The following is a 22,574-nucleotide window of genomic DNA, read 5'->3' on the forward strand; positions in this document are numbered from 1 at the left end:
AACAACTACGAATCTAAAAATACCTCAAAGAACTTGATTGTGACTCTGGTGAATCATAATTTTAGACAAGAGCTTTTGAGAGCAGGTAGGGAGAAGAGATTCCTTATGTACAGAGGAAGGTCCATCAGAATAATGTCAGACCTGTCCATAGAAACCTGACAAGCCAGAAAGGGCTGGCAAGACATAATCTGGGCACTAAAAGGGAAGAACATGCAGCCAAGAATATAATATCCAGCAAGGCTGACATTCAAAATGGATGGAGAGATGAAGAGCTTCCAAGACCAGCAAGGTTTAAAAGAGTATGTGATCACAAGCTGGCAGTATAAGAAATATTAAGCAGGGTTCTTTAAAAGAAGAAAAAAACCAAGAGTTACATAGAACAGAAATTTACAGAGACAATCTATAGAAACAAGGACTTCACAGGCAACATGATGTCAATAAAAACTTATCTTTCAATAATCACTTTCAATGTGAATGGCCTAAATGCTCCCATAAAATGGTACAGGGTTTCAGGCTGGATAAAACTACAGGACCCACCCATATGCTGTCTGCAAGAGACCCATTTGGAACCTAAAGATACATCCAGACTGAACATGAAGTAATAGAGAACCATCTTTCATTCCAATGGACCTCAAAAGAAAGCTGGAGTAGCAATTCTCATACCAGATAAATTAGACTTTAAGCTAAATACTGTAGTCAGAGATACAGAATGATATACATCATTCTTAAAGGGTATATCCACCAAGAAGTTATAACAATTCTAAATATTTATACCCCTAATATGGGAGCAGCAAACTGTTAATCAAAATAAAAAATCATATTGATATGAATATATTAATAGTAGGGGATCATAACACATCACTCAGTAATAAACAGACCATCCAAGCAGAAAATCAATAAAGAAACAAAAGCATTGAATGACACATTGGACCAGATGGACCTCATAGATATATACAGAACATTCCACTCTAAAATAATAGAATACTCATTCTTCTCTAGTGTACATGGAACTTTCTCCAGAATAGACCACACACTGGGTCACAGATCAAGGTTCGACTGATACCAAAAGATTGAGATTATTCCCTGTATATTCTCAGACCACAATGCTTTGAAACTGGAACTCAACCACAAGAAAAGTGTGGAAGGAATTCAAACACTTGGAAGCTAAAGACCACCCTGTTTAAAAATGTTTGGAACAAACAGGATATCAAAGAAGAACTAAACAATTCATAGAAACCAATAAGAATGAAGACACATCAGTTCAAAACTTTTGGGATACGGCAAAGGTGATCTAAGGGGGAAATACATAGCCATCCATGCCTCCCTCAAAAAAAAATTTAAAAATCCAGAAGACACCAGCTGTCTTTATACCTTAAAGAACTGAAGAATCAACAAGAAATTAAGCCAACCCCACACACAGGAAGAGAAATAATCAAGATTAGAGCAGAAATCAATGAGATAGAAACTAGAGATAGAGTAGAACACATCAACAAAACTAGAAGCTGTTTTTTTGGGAAAAATCAATAATATCAATAAATCATTGGCCAAACTAATCTAAAGGAAAAGAGAGATGACTCAAATTAATAAAATTATGAATGAAAATGGAGAGATCTCGACTGACACCAAGGAAATAGAAACAATCATCAGAAATTATTATCAACAGTTATATGCCAATAAATTAAATAACCTAGAAGAAATGGATGCATTCCTGGAAATTTATAAACTTCCAAACCTGGAGCAGAAAGAAATTGACAACCTGAATAGACCAATACTTAGAAAGGAGATAGAATCAGTGATCAAAACACAAGAGCCCAGGACCTGGCAGAATTCCTGGAGAATTCTACCAAACATTCAAAGAAGAAATAATACCTATACTCCTGAAGCTGTTTCAAAAAATAGAAACAGAAGAAAAATTTCCAGACTCTTTTTATGAAGCCAGCATTACCCTGATCCCCAAACCAGGCAAAGACCACCAAAAAGGAGAATTTCAGACCAATATCCCTGATCAATATGGATTCCAAGGTTCTCAACAAGATGCTAGCTAATAGGATCAAACTGTACATTAATAAGATTATCCACCATGACCAGGTGGGTTTTATCTATGGGACGCAAGGGTGGTTCAACATTTGCTAATCAATTAATGTGGTAGAACAAATCAATAAAAGAAAAGACAAGAACCACATGTTCCTCTCAATTGATGCAGAAAAAACATTTGACATGATATAGTGTCTATTCCTGATTAAAATGACTCAAAGTATAGAGATAGAGGCAACATTTCTTAACTTCATAAAATCTATCCATGAAAAACCCACAGCAAATATCTTCCTTAATGGGGAAAAGATAACAGCCTTCCCTTTGAGTTCAGGAACACAAGGATGTCCACACTTGCCACTGTTATTCAACATAGTACTAGAAATCCTAGCAACAGCAGTCAGACAAGAAAAAGAAATAAAGGTTTTCAAATTGGCAAAGAAGAAGTCATATTCTCTCTCTTTGCAGATGACATGATACTTAATATGGAAAACCCAAAAGACTCCAACCCCAAACTGCGAGAACTCATACAGCAATTCAGAAATGTGGCAGGATACAAAAGCAATGCACAGAAATTGGTTGCTTTCTTATACACTAACAATGAAAATATAGAAAGGGAAATTAGAGGATTGATTCCATTTTCTATAGCATCAAAAACCAGAAGATATCTGGGAATAAACCTAACCAAACAGGTAAAGATCTATACTAGAGGAAGTACAGAATATTCGTGAAAGAAACTGAAGAAAACACAAAAAGATGGAAGAGCATTCCATGCTCATGGATCAGAAGAATAAACATTGTTAAAATGTCTATTATGCTGAAAGCATCTATACTTTCAATGCCATCTCTATCAAAATTTAACTGGCATTTTTCAAAGAGCTAAAACACACAATCTTAAAATTTGTAGGGAATCAGAAGAGATCCTGAATTGCTAATGAAATGTTGAAAAAGAAAAACCAAACTGGGGGCTATCGGTTGCCTGATTTCAAGCTTTACTACAAAACTGTGATCACCAAGACAGCATGGTACTGACACAAAAACAGACACATAGACCAGTGGAACAGAGTAGAGAGCCCAGATATGGACCCTCAATGCTATGGTCAAATAATCTTCAACAATGCAGGAAAAAAAAAAATACAGTGGATAAAAGATAGTCTCTTCAATAAATGGTGCTGAGAAAATTGGACAGCTATGTGTAGAAGCATGAGACTCAACCATTCTCTTACATCATACACAAAGGTAAACTTGAAATGGATAAAAGACCTCAACGTGAGGCAGGAATCTATCAAAATCCTAGAGGAGAACATAGGCAGTAACCTCTTCGGCAACTTCTTTGAAGATACGTCTCCAAAGGCAAAGGAAACAAAAGTTAAAATGAACTTTTGAGACTTCATCAAGAACAAAAGCTTCTGCACAGCAAACAGTCAACAAAACAAAGAGGCAACCCACAGAATGGGAGAAGATATTTGCAAATGACACACAAAGCAGATAATCATGTCAGAAAATGGGCAGAAGACATGAACAGACACTTCTCCAAAGAAGACATACATATCATTAACAGATACATGAAAAAATGTTCATCATCATTAGCCATCGGGGAGATGCAAATCAAAACCACATTGAGATACCACCTTATATCCATTACAATGGCCAAAATTAACAAGATAGTAAACAACATGTGTTGGAGAGGATGTGGAGGAAGCGGAACCCTCTTACACTGTTGTTGGGAATGCAAGTTGGTGCCACTTGGGAAAATAATGTGGAGATTCCTTAGTAAGTTAGAACTCAGAGCTACCCTATGACCCTTCAATTGCACTACTTGGTATTTACCCCAAAGAGACAGATGTAGTGAAAAGAAGGGCCATCTGTACCCTAATGTTCATAGCAGAAATGGCCACAGTCTACAAACTGTGGAAAGAACCAAGATGCTGTTCAATGGACAAATGGATAAAGAAGATATGATCCATGTATACAATGGAGTATTATGCCTCCATCAGAAAGGATGAATACCCAACTTTTGTATCAACATAGAGGGTACTAGAAGAGATTATGCTAAGTGAAATAAGTCAAGCAGAGAGAGTCAATTGTCATATGGTTTCACTTACTTGTGGAGCATAAGGAATAACAAGGAAGACTTTGGGAAATGGAGAGGAGAAGTGAGTTGGGAGAAATCAGAAGGGGAGAAAAACCATGAGATTCTGTGGGAATCATGAGAAACAAACTGAGGAATTTGGAGGGGAGGGCATGAGGGGTTGGGTGAGCCTGATGGTGGCTATTATGGAGGGCACGTACTGCATAAAGCACTGGGTATGTGCATAAACAGTGAATTTTGGAACACTGAAAAAATAAAATAAAATAAATTCAACATATAAATTTGGGGGGGCAAAACTCAACCCATAACCCTCAACAATTTAATTTTTATGTATTTTTAACTTAGTTTATATTCTTTTGCAGGGTAGTAGCTTACTTCATATCAATAAAAATACAAAATGTAAGGAAATAGGAGCAATGAAAATAGTATTAATCACACTGAATTTTCTCTATGGGAAGATCTCTTGTGAACATATTAAAGAAAATTAAAGAGAACATACCAAGTTCAGCTGTGAATTATTAATATATGTTCTATATATCCTTGAGTCTATGCATTCATGTGGGAATTGAAAAAGAGCCATATTTTACTAGAGGCATCATTCACTTTGTATCAGAGCAAACACTGTCCACATGTAGGGAAAACTTTCACAATTTACAAGAATAGTGACCTAATTAACAAACCATAAAATTGCCAAATCCTTACTTCTTATTGTTCAGTGTGCTCAGGAAACCCACCCAGGTTGTAGACTATCAAGTGAGTTTGATAACCTGATACATTGATGTATACTGATATATTGATAACTGCTAAATTTCTTCTTTTTCATTCCTCTACTTTTTAAAAGATTTTGATTATTTGAGAGAGGGAGAGAGAGAGCATGTATGAATGGGGGAGGGGTAGAGAGGCAGATAGAGAGAGAAAAGCAGAGCAGGGAGCCTGATGCAAGGCCCCATCCCAGGACCCTGAGATCATGATCTGAGCCAAAGGCAGATTCTTAACAGAGACTGGGCCACCCAGGTGTCCCCCACCATTGTCTTCTTTAAATATAAATACATTCTCTGCTGGAGATAAAAAACACAGCTCCCTTTATTTCCTCTGAACTCAGATATGAAGCCTGGTGAGATCACAAGGACAACTATTTGACAATGCTAGAAAATAAACACAAGTGGGCAGATCCAGGAAGAACACAAGAATCTGAACTGCCATAGAAAAACAGTAAACTTAACAATTTTTGGATCTGCTATCCTTAGTCTGAACTCATTACACACCAAAACTTGGAAGTAAGTGTAAGGGTTTATAGGCGAGATAAACAGGACACCACGCGAGGTAGGCACAAGGCAAGATTTATTAAAGGAACTCTCCAGCAAAGTTTCAGGGCTCAGGAGAAGGGGAGCCAGGAAAGTTGCTCTGGAAGGAGGTGAGCACACTTGGGCGAAGTTCCGCGGCTCTGGAAAGTGGAGTCCAGGAAGTTGTGCTGGGAGGGAGGCGGTGGGGGTCTTTTACTGGGCCAAGGCAGGGCATGCGCTCACATCCATATATGGTAGGGTATTTGGTGATCAGAGGGTATGGTATGAGGGGGGGGGGGTCCTGATACTTCTGTTTCCTGCATAGGTATCAGGTTACATATGGAGACATGACCAGGGCATACATCCTTTTGGCGGGAGAGTCAAGGGTTGAGGAAGGGGGTGAGGGCGCTGGAAGATGGCAACATTGGCGGTCATTTCTATTGTTCCTCCTGCATTCCCGGAGCCACCGACCCAACAGTAAGCACTGGGTAAAGATACTATGAGGTACAGAAGAAATCCTCTAATTTTGGCTGAATGGGCAGAAAAGGGAGCCCTAAAAGTTAGAGGCAAAGAGAGCAATCCATAGGGGCAGTAGGGGGTGGGGATTCTTTTTCTTCCTTCTCCCAGTGCCTAAATGGTCCCATAGTGGGTTATCAATGTACCAGTAGTGATGTTAAGGAGAGATGCAATAGCTTCCAAGAACAAAACTGGTGGAAGAGGACCTTTCACTGCATGAAAATGTGGTATCGGGGCGCCTGGGTGGCTCAGTGGTTTAAGCCGCTGCCTTCGGCTCAGGTCATGATTTCAGGGTCCTGGGATCGGGTCCCGCATCGGGCTTTCTGCTCAGCAGAGAGCCTGCTTCCCTCTCTCTCTCTCTGCCTGCCTCTCCATCTACTTGTGATTTCTCTCTGTCAAATAAATAAATAAAATCTTAAAAAAAAAAAAAAAAAAGAAAATGTGGTATCATTAGGGTGGGATCCTGAAGATTTTTTTGTTTCTGTCTTCCTGCCACTGGCCTTGAAAGTGTCATAACCAAGGAAGTGAATAGTTTGTGGCCAAAGGATCCAAACAGTGAGTTTACTGAAACAGAAAGTACTAAGTGATAATGGAGATGGAAGAGCTCGGGAAAATTGTCCTATAAAATTGTTTTGAATTCCCTAGTTCACCCAAGACTTGGGTATGCAAAAATCTGATGGTAATTTGAATACCAAAGACTTTGAGAACATCTATCCAGGTGATGTTGACCACAAGATGTTGTACAGGCAGGACAGACTTGAGGAATACTGCAAAGGCTTTGAAAATTGAACTAACATTGGAAAAGCCCACCAAAGCAAAATAAACAAAAATAAGACCCCAAATTTCACTATTTAAAATCTCTAAATGTCCACGATACAAACAGAAGTCACTTGACATATCAAGAGCCATGAAAATCTCAACTCAGATGCGTGGGGTCTCAGATTGGTGCCACCAAACATGGGGTAGCCCAATTGGGTAGAAGCCAGAGTGTGCAGGTGGTGAAAGAATTTATCCAAGGCAGAAAAAAGGAGATAAGTTTATTGAATACACTAGAAAGGAGAAGTAGGCAGGACAGCAAAGGAGAGACTGCCTGCCACAAGGCTGTGGTGAGGGGCTGTAGTTAAAAGGGAAGGTGAGGAGATATGGGAACATATGGAATTTTCCCTTTTTGGTCCCTATTTCCTGGTGTAAATAACTCATTTGTCAGTTAGGGCTTATGGGTATTTTGAGGTGGGTCACCAAATTGAGTATGGGATGGGTGGGGCTAGGTAGGGGACTACAGGATCAGTCTCATAAAATACCCAAAATGTGGAGATGTAAGTAAAGCAGAGATAAGGCAACAAACCAAACTATCCTGTCCTAGGTGTCAGAGGTATGGTCTTGTTATAACAACTACTTGTGATAAAAAAAGAAATGACTTACTCTGAAAAAGAAGTAAGCCATTAAAGGTGTTATTATTAGTCCTTAGTCAATGGTGCTATCAATAGAGATGTAAAAAAGAATTATGTTCCCTGGTTAGCTTTCCATAAAAGACCAACCCTAGAAGCCCCCAGTGGCAACCATTTTGGGAGCCCTCTCACTCCTGAGAGCTTTTTTTATACCCTCACTTAATAAAAATCTATCACTTTACTCACTCTCCTTTGTGCGAGAGGTTCATTCTTCAACTCCTTGACTCTGGGAGACAAGAACCTCACTCTCCTGTTTCATAATGGGCCTGTTTGTACTCAGCTAGGGGACTGCCAGTCATTATGGGCCCTTCTTCCTTACTCTGTTGTTCAAATAGATTGCCTAAAAGTGGCTTTTAAATTCCCTCCTGACAGATCTACAATGACAAATCTTTGTCATTTGAATGGAGATCTTCAGTAGCTGTTTCATGCTGAATGAAGGGAGTAGCGATGTCGCAACCTATGGGTCAACATTGGTCTGTTGGGAATTTAATAGGAGTTATGGAAGGCTGAGGCTGCTGTGTCTAGAGTTGATAACATATGGGAGTTTCCTTGGCAGAGAGGATCATCTATCTGTTTGAAGTTTTGACAGTGAGGGAGTCTTGACACCAGGTAGGAAGACACTGAAATGACACAAAATGATGTTAGTATTATTGTGGGGTGGGGGAAACCTCATAAAAAAACCATCAATAGTTGGCCAAAATTTTTCTCCAAACCAGGAGTTAACCAGTCAATAAAAGAGAGAGAAAGATAGTTTGAAGCACCGATTTGAATATTTGTATCTTTTAGCAATATCTGTTACATTTTTGTGGTAATCTAGAATATATACAAAACATTCTGGGTCTTTTTTTTTTTTAAAGACTTTATTTGTCAGAGAGAGGAGGGGTGATAAAATGCATAAACAGGAGGAGCAGTAAGCAGAGAGAAGCAGGCTCCCCCCTGAGCAAGAAGCCTGATGTAGGACTTCATCCCAGGACTCTGCGATCATGACCTGAGTTGAAGGCAGACACTTAACTGACTGAGCCACCCAGGTGTCCCACAATATTCTGTTTTAATAATGGCACATGTTCCTCCTTTTGCTGCTATCAAGACATCCAGGACCATTCTATTTTGTAAGACTGCTTTATGCATTTGAATTATTTCAGTGTTTAATAATGTAATGCCATTTTGAGAGTCATTTAAGACCTTAATTGTGTAGCCATCATATATTCTGTTTTGTTTAGCAAGCAATCATGTACTTAATAAGAGGAACTTTTATGGAAACAAAAGAAAAATATAAGTTAATGGCTGGAGCAAATTACAAACTCTGTGTCTTGAGTCTTGAGTGCTGCCCATGAGAAAATTTTTAGATGTCTGGCTTAAAGCATCCTTGGATGGAGTGGGAATGGGCCCCAGGAATTAGATGGGTTTTTCTAGTTTGTAATTCAAATGTCTCTACAATTCAAAGTATCTGGTGATCCTTTTGAATGGCCCTTAAAGCCATAGGCACAAAGACTGTCTATAGATGAGTTTTGTAGCAGTCTCTCTGAAGCTGACCTCAAGGCATCCAGCATCAGTTTTCAGGGCTTTAGGGGGGAAAAAGCAGTTTTAGCTGTCAATGGCTTTAAGAGAATGAAAGAAGATTGAAAATCCTAGTCTGGAAGGCCATTGCTAGATATATGAGGAAACCAAAGAATTCAGAATGCAGTCTAGTTTATGATAAAGAGTGATGTGGTTTTGGAATATAGGTGAGGTTCAGTGGGGTGGAGTCCAGAGCTGATGACCAAGAAAGAATTCTTGTGACATTTTTGGTGCAAAATGGTGCTTTATTAAAGCATGGGGACAGTACCCATGGGCAGAAAGAACTGCTGCACTGGAGTTGTGAGGGGTGGATAATTATACACTATGGAGCTGGGGAAGGTAAGGAAAAAGAGAGGTTTTAAAAAAATAGTCATATGCTAAAGGAGACCTAAGAGATACTGGAGGCCTTGACAATGTCAAGTTTAGGTTGTTTTCTCTTCTAGCAAGGCATTTACATTAAGAGAGTTGGGAGATTCCTGGAAGAATGTCACACACTTCCCATCCAGGAATGATGGGTGGGGGGAAGTTGCAGGGTGTCAGCTTTTGCTTTGTCCTTAGCTTGACTTCTGTTCCCTCATCAAATAATATTAATGTTAGGGTACGGAGTCAACCACCTCTCAATTAGACAGAGAACTCTCGATAATGCCAGTCACACAGCAAGGTTTATTTCCAGCCAGCTGGGGTCCAAGTATCTGCCCAGTGCAGCAGGTTTCAACAAGGACCCGGAGCACTCAAAGCCAAGGGTTTATATAGCATTTTCAAGGCACTTTTTCATAGCTACATACATATCTTGCACCCCACTTTGACAGTTTAACTTTGTTTAACTTTTTGCCATCCTGGTGTCACCCTGGCGGTTAAGTGAGATTTAGGTTTAAAAAACAATTTACCTTTATTTACATTTCTGTCCGCCTCAGCCTCCCTCAGTTTTATGGTGGGGAGGGTGACTTTAGGCCTTGAGGAACTGAGCCATTTGTCTCTGGAAATTGGGCCATTGAAGAGATAGCCTTTTTGTTATAAATCACCAGGACATTTGCAAACCAAGGGAAACTCCTGACTTGCAGGATTGTGATCTCTGCAAGTTAACTATTTGTTTTTCTTTAACATCTGGTCCCTGTGATGCCACCATCTAACCACCCTGGTGGTATATGATTAAGCTGTTTCTTAGGTTTTAGCTACTTTCTCTTATCTCAAATTACGTGCACGTGTGGGCTGGTTAGGGACGCTCAGTAAAATGGCTTCCTGGATTATGCTAATCCACTCTTAGAGTACAAGGTGCCAGCTATTGCTTTGCCGAGATGGCTGTCCTTATGTCAGGGCTAGATTTGAGGTGGGTACAGCCTTGTTTTTCTTGGCCTCCACACCTGGAGCTAGTTTTCAGGTCTTGTTTTTAAGTCCCGTGGGGGAAGGGGAGCAGGGACAGTTTAAGGGTTAAACAACAAAGTTACTGTTTAATTTCAATGGAAGTGTCTGGCTAAAATAAAAATATAAAATAGGTCCTTACATTAAAATCTAACATCTACAAAGGTGTTATTGAAACATATTTTCTCTCTATAATCATCTTCATTTTTGTCTAATTTTAACAAACTTGGTCTATTTACATAAGCTTAGCAAGAATAGTGATTAATCATATAGATCCTTTAAAATCAGCTTTGCTGAACTTTTTATAAGGAATTTTTTTTTTTAATAAGGTATCAAGGCCAGAAGCCAAGCAAATACTTGCCATCAGACATGCCTGTAATACCTGTAGAATTGGGTGTATTCCTCTTTTCAAAGTCCCTTCAAAATGCTGAGGTTCCTGCACCTGCCAGGAAGTGACATCCTTTTAGTCACCTTGTAAGGTTGCTGGGGACTGTGTAAGGAAGGTATTAGGTCAACACTTCCATTCATTCCATAAAGTCAACTTTAGTTCCTTAAAGCTGTCTGCTCATATCTGAATTTATGTATGTCTCTGTCAAATATGACATGCCAGTCAAAACCTTGGTAAGATAATCAATGTTTCCCATGGTGTCCTGTTATAGGAGAAGAGGTTTTTTATTGAATTTATGCAAATAACAATAATTTCCAGGAAAGTAAGAATACTTATTGAGACTTTTCTGAACCCTGAAGGGTTCAGGTAGCTATAAGTCAAATGCTTCAATTTGTTCACAAAAGATTTTTATCATATATCATGGATATCTTGAGAAAATTTACTTAATCTGGAAGAATAATCATTGGAGAACCAGAAATGTTTCAAACAAAAGTCATAAAAACTATAATCATCTTCCTCAATTAATTTAGTTCCATGTTACTAATTCTAGTCCAGTTTGAATGCAGCTTTTTTTAGTTAGGTCTGGAAATTCCTATCCATTTTAGTTTTATGATTTTAAAGGTATCAAAAACCTGTGTTTGTCAAAAATCTTTATGAATCTCCTTGACGATGAAACACATTTTGCAAGAGAATAAGAACAATAACTATAAATGACAAAAGATTAAAAAATGGATATGGGACTACATTATTATATGGCTGACAAGGAAATCCAGTTATTTTTGTGACACATAACACATCAGAATATCAAGTGTGACACATAACACATCAGAATATACCAAAACATATTAAAACTTAAGGAATTCCATATAATCCCTAGAATAGTTATACCATTTATTCAAACAACATAACCTAAGGCATAATATTATTTGTTGACTAGTGCTTCCCAGTAACTTAACATACCAAATAAAAAGGCCTAATTACTCAAAATAACTTCATTTACAATTTAAATTTCAGGGAACTTTGTTAAAAACCTCAGACCCTTATAAAGCATGCTTAAATAGGATTATAGACTTTCTGTGACCTATAAAGGCAAAACATAAGAACTTTAGTTTTCTGGGCAGAAAAAAAAATGTTGTTTACATTTTCTTATCAAGAGGAGACCAATAATCCAGTAAAACTTTGCCTTTTTAACAGATTCAGTCTCATACCAGTGTACTTTTAAAATCCATTCATCTCAATTTTAGTCCACCTTGACCACACATAATTTTTTCCAGATTTCCCTTCACAAGACTCCTACAACTTTATTTTGCATTCAGATTTTGTCCAGAGTCTTTTCTGTATAAATAACAGTTTTATTTTAGGGTAAAATTACTTTCTTTTATCTCAATAAAATATATTCCCGTTCCTTATATTTTTTTCATGTATCTTCTACTTTCCTATGTACAGAATTGCTTCCCTTATTTCTATCAGTCTTAATTATATTAGCAAAATATTAACTCTTAGAAATCTTAGTCTCCAGTGAAAACTAAGTAGTAAACAATTGTGAACTGTTATACCAGAATTCTTCATATGGCAAATTTACGAATCAATTAAGCACATTTTCCAACACACACGGATATCTTTAGTTTCCCTTCAATAAGAAGCCAAAAGCAGATAAACTTTAGAAAATCATGTTTCAGTATTTTTATCTTATTTGGAAAAAAAGAAACTTCAATATGAAATGAATTCAATCCAACTTATCATTTAACTTAGCAAAACGTTAGTGTTTCAGTTTCAATAGCTATCCATATGGTCAGACAGCCGTGTAACTGAGAAAGACACTTTCTACAGTTTTGTGAAGGTCAAAGTTTTGGAGACAATGTGGTGAAGACTTACACATATGAGACCTCTGATCATTTGGAGGAGTTTCAGTTTTTAAGAATCCAGCCCAAGTGTGAGTCCAAAGGAATAGAGAGGGTTTGTCCCATAGTGGGAAAGATCAGCTGCTGTTTTCCAAAGTGGTATCCCACCAAAGAGAGTGGAGCTCCAACTCATGATCATGATTTCATTCAGGGACATCCCACTGACCTGAAAAAAGACCAGTCCTTATTGTAAGGGTCTATTTAGCCAGAGCGATTCTATCTTGGATTAAATAGCCATTTTGTTGTTTATGCAGTAAAATATGGTCAACCAGTCCCAGGTAACAGAGCCCAAATACAAGGGCAGGTCAGGCCAGGTGGAGACAGCCAATTAGCGGGTCAGTCTCCCTAGCTACCAAGTAGTGTGGGCCCTGCCTTTTGCATGCCTTTTGGGCACCAATTCTGACCAAGGTGACAGACTCATTCAAATATCTACTATAGGGTAAACTGTAATTCAATTGGCCACCCGTGTGTGACCTAGCATGACTGTGCAGCTTTCTCTGTGTGTTACAATCTCATTGGCTGCCTGTGTGTGGGCAGCCTCAACCACATTGCCTTTGCCCTTTAAAAGTTAGTCCATAAGGCTGGAAGGGGTCACCCTCTCTGTAATAGGCAGCCCTGACAGGTCAGTTTGATTCTCAATGCTTGGCATAAAATAAACCTTTGCTTGACCTTCACTTTGTATCAGTCTCACTCCTTTGATTACGGACCTATCACTTATGGGTAACTGACTCTACTGTGGTGTTCCACCAAGAAGAGGGTCAACTTTCTGCTGGAGTGTTCCCTGCAAGAGGAAAAAAAGCCAGACACTGGGTGCCCAAACTGGGTCAGAAAGAAAAGGGGGAGGACTCACCACTCAGATGCTCAGATGCATAGGTTCATCTTTGCCCATAGATCAAGGTGGTGGCTAGACTCATGGGAACAAAGGAATAAGGTGGAGGGAGCAAAAAGAAGTAAGGTGGCTGAGTCAGCTAGTGTCAGGAAAGGGTACCAACTGATTTCCATAATGTGTGATTCACCCTGAGCAAGCTGCCACTGTTAATTGCACTACAGGTTCGGAAAAACTCTCAGGAAGAAAGAGTGAGAAAAGGGGTCCTTCACCCTCACAGGCAGACTGCCCAGCCTATTCATTCTCAGATCACACCAAGAAGGTGACATCTTCAATTGTTGGAGGAGTACTAGGGTTAGGCTGCCAAAGGGCTGAAGAGAGAAAGTAGAGGAAGGGAAGGATCCTTCCAAAGGGCAATGGAAGAAATCTCTCGCTCTTTCAGGGAGGGTGGTCTGGCTGTTCCCCCTGAGGCCTCCAGTTCTCACCAAGGAGTAACCTCAGATGGAAGTCATGGTTCCCCAAGGAGTACAAGAGTGAGTCTGTTGCAGAAAATCTGAGGTGACTGAGGAAATTCAAAATGCCACACAGGAGAGCAGGGAAAAGTTAGCTTTATTAACGTCAGCAGGCTCCGTGGGATTCCTTCCCAAAGACTGAGAACCCAACAGGGTTAGGAGTGTTAATGGTTACAGGCAATGGGGCATGATATTCTCTCAAGGCCAAATGACCCTTTCATGTGGAAGTATAATCCATGCAGAGTTGTCTCAGGAGAGTGCTAAATTACCCCTGGGGGCTGTTTCTCTTCCTTTTCTTATTCAAACAGGACCCGGCCTCTGGTCTTTTTCTTCTTTCTCAGCAGGAGCAATGACTTGTTATCTTATCTTAGTCAAAGGGATAGATATTTGGTCTTTCCTTGCCTTAGAAGGAGCAAAGGGGACCCAGCGTCTGAAAGAGGCTGGAGCCAGGAGTCTCTGTCCACCTCAGGTCCATCTAGGGAAAGTCTGAAGAAATTCCCAGAGAATTCACACAAAACCCCAACCAACAAAACCTCCCCATATAGGCCAATAAATGTAGGGTCTCCCAATCATATGCGGGCCACCAAACATGGAGTAACCCAATCATATGGAGGCTAGTAGCCCCCCTGGTGAAAGAATTCACCCCAAGCAGAACAAAGGAGATAAAATTTTATTGAATACACTGGAAAGGAGCAGTGTGCAGGACAGTAAGGGAGACTATGCAATGAAGCAGTGATGGGGGGCTGTAGTTAAGGTGGAAGGTGAGGAGATACGGGAACATACAGAATTTCCCTTTTTTGTTACCTGTGTCCTGGTGTAAGTAACCCATTGGTCAGCTATTATAGCTATTTTGAGATGGGTCACCTAATGGGCCTGTTTGTATCCAGGCAGGAGAGTGAGGGTCACTGTGGGCCCTTCTACCTTTTTTAGGCTTCAATTGCTCAAGTTGGTTGCCTAAAAGGCCTCTACAAGATGGAAAAAAATTAAAATAAACTAACAATGTGATGACACAGGAATTGAGAAAATTACACAGTCTCAACAATAGAGAGAAAAAAAGATTGGGGGAAAAAATGGAAGAGTCTTAGAGACCTGTGAAATAACAATAAAGGATACAGTGTTCACGTCTTCAGGGTCCCAGAAGAAGAAAACAAGTACAAACCAAAAAAATACATTTTTTTGAAGAAATAACGATGAAAACTTCCCAAGATTGACAAAAAAAAACATGAAATTAGATTTAAGAGGCAGAGTAAATTCCAATGAGAATAAGCCCAGGGAAATCCACACCCAGATACACCAGATAAATCATAATTAACTGCTGAAATCTTTTTTTTTTCTTTTTAAGATTTTATTTATTTATTTATTTGAGAATGAGAGAGAGCATGAAAGAGGGAAGGTCAGAAGGAGAAGCAGACTCCCCACTGAGCAGGGATCCTGATGTGGAACTTGATCCTGGTACTCCAGGATCATGACCTGAGCCAAAGGCAGTGTCTTAACCAACTGAGCCACCCAGGTGCCCTAACTGCAGAAATCTTAAGACAAAAGAAAAGTTGTGTAAGCAGACACAGGGAAAATAGTGTGCTATCTACAGAGGAGCAACAAATAACTATAGAATTCTCATCAGAAGTTATAGAGGCCAAAAGAAAGTAGAACAATATTCTTAAAGTGCTGAAAAGAAAGGAATTAACTCAGAATTCTATATTCACTAAAAATAGCCTTCAGGAAAGAGATGTTCTCAGATGAAGGGAAATTAATAGCATTTGTAGTCAGAAGACCTGCTCTAAGAAAGTTGCTAAAGGAAATTCTTCAAATTGAAGAGAAATAGTACTAGATGGAAAATTGAAACATTCCATGGAGTGCAGCTGACATGCCTGGACATTGTACACAGTATAAACATAAGGTGATTCTGAAAGGTGGAGAAAAGAAAGACCATCTAAGTTTTTGAGACTCAAGGACCCACACTGCAATTAATGTCCTGTGCTTTCTTTTACCTTATACATACCAGGAGTGTGCTACAGAAGCAGGCAAACTGGAAAATCAATGGGCAAGATAATAAGTAAAGCTTCAAGAAAGCTCTGCTTTCTCTAGCTAAAGGACCAGGAAAGGAGCAGCCTTTCAGAAAATAACTACCCATGGAAAAATATTACAGCTCTGTCTCCCTCCCCCAGATTAAAGGCTCAAGGGAAAGCCTATATTACCACCTCACTCAGACATGACGGCCATCCTCTCCTGCCAGAATTGTTAGAAAATGCTGAGTAGGGATGCCTGGGTGGTTCAGTTGGTTATGCATGGGCTTTTGGCATAGGTAAGGATCCCAGAGTCCTGGGATGAGTCCCACATCGCATCAGTCTCCTTGCTTAGCAGGGAGCTTGCTTCTCCCTCTCCCTGTCTGCCCCTTCCCCTGCTTGTGCTCTCTGACAAATGATTTTTTAAAAAATTTTAAGAAAGAAAGAGAAAGAGAAAGAAAGAGGGGAAGGAAGGGAGGGAGAAAATGCTGAGTAGGGTACCTGGACTTCCATCCCCACCTGGTGTTTCCAAGGAGCCCCATCTCTTCTTCCCTCCCTACCTGGGTCCAAGAAAGCTCAGAGGAAAGTTGTGACTTCCAGCACTGGTAAGCACCATCATTCCTCTTGGCATCTTGCTATTGGAGGACACATGGAAAACACTGAGGGGACTCTCTCTGCCAAGCAGTGCCAGCAGAGTGGAGTGGGGAGCCAGAACTCCCAGTCCATCAGTAATGAGGTGTCTCTTCCTCAGAGCACCCCTTGAGGTGTGCCACAAGTTTAAGCACCCTCTTAAGCTTACTGAAAGAAAGAAAGGAATGAGGAGGCTGGTTATGGGAAGGTGACCAGGAAGAGCAAGGTAAAGAAAGATAAGGTTTGCTATGCAGATTTAAATCTAAACCTGCTCCACTGAGTCATTCCCTTCTTCCTGGTGCAAAGAGGGAGACACCCTTAGAAATGGAGATTTTCTTTATAAATGTAAATTTCTCTAACAAAAGAGTAACTTGTCTGTTTTCAGAGCTTGTGGCACCTCTGCTATTTCTCAAAATAATCACCACTAAATAATCCTTATGCCAGAGGTATATTTTACAGTGTCACAGTCTGCTGCACTTAAGCCTCATCACAGAATTCTCCAGGTCAGCTTCTGCTCTGTTGCTTGCTTAGGTCCTCAGGTGGTAGGTTAATGCTAACCTCTGGTTCACCTCAGACACAGGAAGAAAATGATCACATTCAGCACAATTCAGATTTTATTTTTCATATCTCAACAGCTCGTTTTAAATTGTTCCCTTTTGCCAGTAATAATCTGCAGCTCATTAAAAATGACAGCTAACTTCAGTGAGACTTCATTTTGGAGAATTATTGTGGAAGAATCCTTATCAACTGTTATTTACACCTCTGGCTTCTACTGTCATTGATTATTCCATATATTTTCCTTCATCAAGTGTAGGTGATGTAGGAAAAGACGTTAGGGTTCAAAGTTAATGGCCAAGAGAAAAAATCAAGATGTTTTTGGTGCAAAAAGGTGGCTTTCTTGAAGCACCAGGACAGGAATCATGGGCTGAAAGAGCTGCCCTGGGGTCATGAAGAGTAACCTATAATATAGTTTCAAGTTCAGAAAGGGTTAGGGATAGTGTAAGCCTTCCAGGTTTTTTTTTTTTTTTTTTTAATTATTTTTATGTAAGGACCTATTTAGAAACTGTCCCTGCTCCCCTTCCCTCAGGGGATTTACTTGGAGACAAGTCCCAAAAACCAGCTTCAGGTAACAAAGCCCAGATACAAGGGTGGGGTCAGGTCAGGTGGAGACATCCGAACAAACAGCCGAGGGATGCATACTGTCTCCCTGGTTACCAAGGAGTATGGGCCCCACCCTTTGGGAGCCTTTTGGGCACCAATCCCAATCAAGGTGTAATAGGCTGGTTCAAATGTCTACTAGGGTAAATTGTAACTCAATTGGTCACCTAGCATCACTGTGGAGTTTCCTGTGTGTTACAATCTCATTGGCCACCTGTGCGTGGTCAGGCCCGACCGCATGGCCTTTGCCCTTACAAACTAGTCTGTGAAACAGAGAAGGGTCGCCCTCTCTTGTAAGATTAGGTAAGATTCTTGATGCTTGGCGTGAAATAAAGCTTCGCTTGACTTTTGCTTTGTATCAGTCTCTCTCTTTTAATCACGGACCCATTATTGGGGCATAACAATTAACATATAATGTATTATTTGCCCTAGGGGCACAGATTGTGACTTGTCAGGCTTGCACACTTCACAGCACTTACCATATCACATACCCTCCCCAATGTCCTCCCTACCCCCAGCAACCCTCAGTTTGTTTTGTGAGATTAAGAGTCTCTTAAGGTTTGTCTCCCTCCCGATCCCATCTTCTTTCATTTTTCCTTCCCTCCCCCCAAGCCTCCCACTCTGCCTTTCAAATTTCTCATATCAGGGAGATCATATGATAATTGTCTTTCTCGGATCGACTTATTTCGCCCACCATAATACCCTCTCATTCCATCCACATCATTGCAAATGGCAAGATTTCATTTCTTTTGATGGCTGCAAAGTATTCCATTGTATGTATATACACCACATCTTCTTTATCCGTTCATCTGTTGATGGACATCTAGGTTCTTTCCATAGTTTGGCTATTGTAGACAATGCTGCTATAAACATTTAGGTGCATGTTCCCCTTCGGATCACTACATTTGTATTATTAGTGTAAATACCCAGTAGTGCAATTGCTGGGTCATGGGGTAGCTTTATTTTCAACTTTTTTAGGAAACTCCATGCTGTTTTCCAGAGTGGTTGCACCAGCTTGCATTCCCACCAACAGTGTAGGAGGGTTCCCCTTTCTCCACATCCTCAACAGCATCTGTCATTTCCTGACTTGTTAATTTTAGCCACACTGACTGGAGTGAGGTGGTATCTCATTGTGGTTCTGATATATATTTCCCTGATGCTGAGTGATGTTGAGCACTTTTTCATGTGTCTGTTGGCCATCTGGATATCTTCTTTGCATAAATTTCTGTTCATGTCTTCCCATTTCTTGATTGGATTATTTGTTTTTTGGGTGTTGAGTTTGATAAGTTCTTTATAGATTTTGGATACTAGTCCCTTATCTGATAAGTCTTTTGGGAATATCTTCTCCCATTCTGTCAATTGTCTTTCGGTTTTGTTAACTGTTTCCTTTGCTGTGCAAAAGCTTTTGATCTTGATGAAGTCTGAGGAGTTCATTTTTGCCCTTGCTTCCCTTGCCTTAGGTGATGTTTCTAGGAAGAAGTTGCTGAGGCTGAGGTCAAAGAGGTTGCTGCCTATGTTCTCCTCAAGGATTTTGATGGATTCCTGTCTCACATTGAGGTCTTTCATCCATTTTGAGTTTGTTTTTGTGTGTGGTGTCAGGAAATGGTCCAGTTTCGTTCTTCTGCATGTGGCTGTCCAATTTTCCCAACACCATTTGTTGAAGAGACTGTCTTTTTTCCATTGGACATTCTTTCCTGCTTTGTTGAAGATTAGTTGACCATATAGTTGAGGGTCTATTTCTGGGCTTTCTATTCTGTTCCATTGATCTATGTGTCTTTTTTTGTGCCAGTACCATACTGTCTTGATGATGACAGCTTTGTAATAGAGCTTGAAGTCTGGAATTATGATGCCACAAACTTCGGCTTTCTTTTTCAACATTCCTTTGGATATTTGAGGTCTTTTATGGTTCCATATAAATTTTAGGATGATTTGTTATTTCTTTGAAAAAAAAAGATGGTATTTTGATAAGAATTGCATTAAATGTGTACATTGCTTTAGTTAGCATAGACATTTTTGCAATATTTGTTCTTCTGATTCTTGAGCATAGAATGCTTTTCCAATTCTTTGTGTCTTCCTCAATTTCCTTAATGAGTACTTTATAGTATTCTGAGTACAGATTCTTTGTCTCTTTAGTTAGGTTTATTCCTAGGAATCTTATGGTTTTGGGTACAATTGTAAATGGCATTAACTCCTTAATTTCTCTTTCTTCTGTCTTGTTGGTGTATAGAAATGCGACTGGTTTCTATGCATTGATTTTATATCCTAAGTGAGAGTTTGACTCCTTCTTTGGTGGTTCAGATGCCTTTAATTTCTTTTTGTTGTCTGATTGCTAAAGCTAGAACTTCTAGTACTATGTTGAATAGCAGTGGTGATAATGGATATCCCTGCCATGTTTCTGACCTTAGTAGAAAAGTTCTCAGTTTTTCTCCATTGAGAATGATATTCGCGTTGGGTTTTTAATTGATGGCTTTGATGATATTGAGGCAGAGAGGCAGGTGGGGGTAGCTGGGGGGAGCAGGCTTCCTGCTGAGCAGACAGCTCGATGTGGGACTCAATCCCAGGACCTTGGCATCATGACCTGAACTGATGGCAGAGTGCCCTGTTCTTTCCTTTATTAATGTATTCTATCACATTGATTGATTCATGGATGTTGAACCAACCTTGCAGCCCTGGAATAAGTCCCACTTGGTCGTGGTGAATCATCCTTTTAATGTACTGTTGGATCCTATTGATAGTATTTTGGTGAGAATTTTCGCATCTGTGTTCATCAAGGATATTGGTCTGTAATTCTCTTTTTTGATGGGGTCTTTGTCTGGTTTGGGGATCAAGATGATGCTGGCCTCATAAAATGAGTTTGGAAGTTTTCCTTCCATTCTATTTTTCGAAAGAGTTTCAGGAGAATAGGTATTAATTCTTGAAATGTATGGTAGAATTCCCCTGCCTCCTGGGTATCTTGGAAACAAGGTTTCCAGGATTTCGATAGCTAGCTACAGTTAGGAAAGGTCATTTATTACTATTTAGTAAGACCTTAGTCTTGAAATCCTTTAGATTTATATCAGTGGGTCATATGCTTGGGAGATGATTGTCAACATATATCTTAGGGGGTTTAGAGATAAAGAAAGTTCCTGAAGGAATTTTCATATGTTAAAGGAGACTCACAAGATCCTGGGGGTTGGGCTAAGATTGCCTTTTGACCTTAGGAAAATATTAACAGCCAAGGCAATCGAGTTCCTAGAGGAATGTTACTCTGCCTGTTTCAAGTACTTGTCAATGGGCTGTAGGTAGTAAGAAAACTTAAAACTTTTCTTCTGCCTTTGTTTCCCACATCACAAGTAAGAAGAGATCTAAGAATATCTCTTAGACAAACTTGAAAATTTCTTTCATAATATTCTTTTATAGTAAAATATGATAAATTATGTATTATTCATAATTTAAGAAATTAAGATATGCTTAATTTTATATTCCTGTTAACAAAGAATTAACTGATCAGTAAGAATAACAAGGAAACATTGGTTAACAACAAAAAAATTTAATTGTTGAAAGAAATGCATTTATTCTTAAACACTTTGAAGATTCAGCTGGTTCTGATGTTCAAGGATCATGCTTCATGTCTCAGTGTAATATTTAGAATATCAATTATTGTCATATGTTAGTTTGTTAAATACTTCCTCTTTAACATGTTTCTTATGTAGATTTTAGATAATGCTCTTTATTACAATGGATATATTTTGCATTTATAGAAAAATTTTCAGTTGGAGAACAAAGAGCAATTAGAGATTATCTTCCAAAGACTATTCTACTTAAAATTCTGTCTCCTCTTTTTGGCAAACAAAGCTAGTCACTTGTCACAACATTTTTATTGTACATCCCCCATATTGTCATTGTGCTGCCAAAGTGTAATTTACCTCCTATAAGAATGCCTTCCTGTTCCTTATATATATACTGCACCACTGTAGATCCAGTTCCTACAGTTAATGTCCAGCTAAACCTTCTTCACCTGGGAAACCCATTTGAGGCCTTTACAACTGATGAAGATAATTGGAAGGCAGGCAGGTAGGGACAAGCTGCCCCTGCCCAAAGAGGAAACTGCCTTCAAAAAGATTTTACAGGGGCGCCTGGGTGGCTCAGTGGGTTAAGCCTCTGCCTTCGGCTCAGGTCATGATCCCAGGGGCCTGGGATTGAGTCCCGCATTGGGCTCTCTGCTCAGCAGGGAGCCTGCTTCTCCTCATCTCTCTCTCTGTCTGTCTCTCTGCCTATTTGTGATCTTTCTCTCTGTCAAATAAATAAATAAAATCTTTAAAAAAAAAAAAAAGATTTTACATCACACTGGAAGGAGCCCTCCACCCTTTCCCATGCATTAGATAAATGACAAAAACCTGATTGGGTGGCAGGTGCAGAGAGGGTTAATCAGAGTAAAACAGCTTGCTAACAAGTCCATAAAACTCCCGGACTTACAAACTCCAGTGTCAAACCTCTTTGGTCCCCTCCTTCCTCTGGAGCTTTGGGTTTGTTTGTTTGTTTGTTTGTTTGTTAAGATTTTATTTATTTATTTGAGAGAAAGCAAGAGAGAGTGAGCATGAGTAGGGGAGGGGCAGAAGTAGAGGGAGAAGCAGACCGTTGAGCAGAGAACCTGTTGTGGGGCTCTATCCCAGGACCCTGGGATCATGGACCTGAGCTGAAGGCAGATGCTTAACCAACTGAGCCACTCAGGTGCCCTGAAATTTACCCATTTTTAAAGTAAAACTTATTTTGACCTAAAAAGTCTTTCCATGTGAGAGAACATGCAACCTGGCATTATTGCTTCACTGACCAGCCAAGTTAGTGTATGCATCAAGAGAACAGACTATGATTTTAATTTTGACATAAATTA

The 22,574-nt window shown here is 39.6% G+C and overlaps 1 long non-coding RNA gene across 1 annotated transcript; it reads right to left on the minus strand.

Moving 5' to 3' along the window:
- Positions 1-1,975: 1,975 nt before the first annotated feature.
- On the minus strand, positions 1,976-21,833 carry LOC116589903. The gene is made up of 3 exons (XR_004285440.1): positions 21,812-21,833; positions 4,320-4,322; positions 1,976-2,041 (listed from the first exon to the last, which is right to left on the minus strand). It is a non-coding gene; the product is annotated as an uncharacterized LOC116589903 (long non-coding RNA).
- Between the last annotated feature and the right edge of the window lie 741 nt (positions 21,834-22,574).

The sequence above is a fragment of the Mustela erminea genome, chromosome 5 (assembly GCF_009829155.1).
Source record: "Mustela erminea isolate mMusErm1 chromosome 5, mMusErm1.Pri, whole genome shotgun sequence".
In the NCBI taxonomy this organism is placed as follows: domain Eukaryota; kingdom Metazoa; phylum Chordata; class Mammalia; order Carnivora; family Mustelidae; genus Mustela; species Mustela erminea.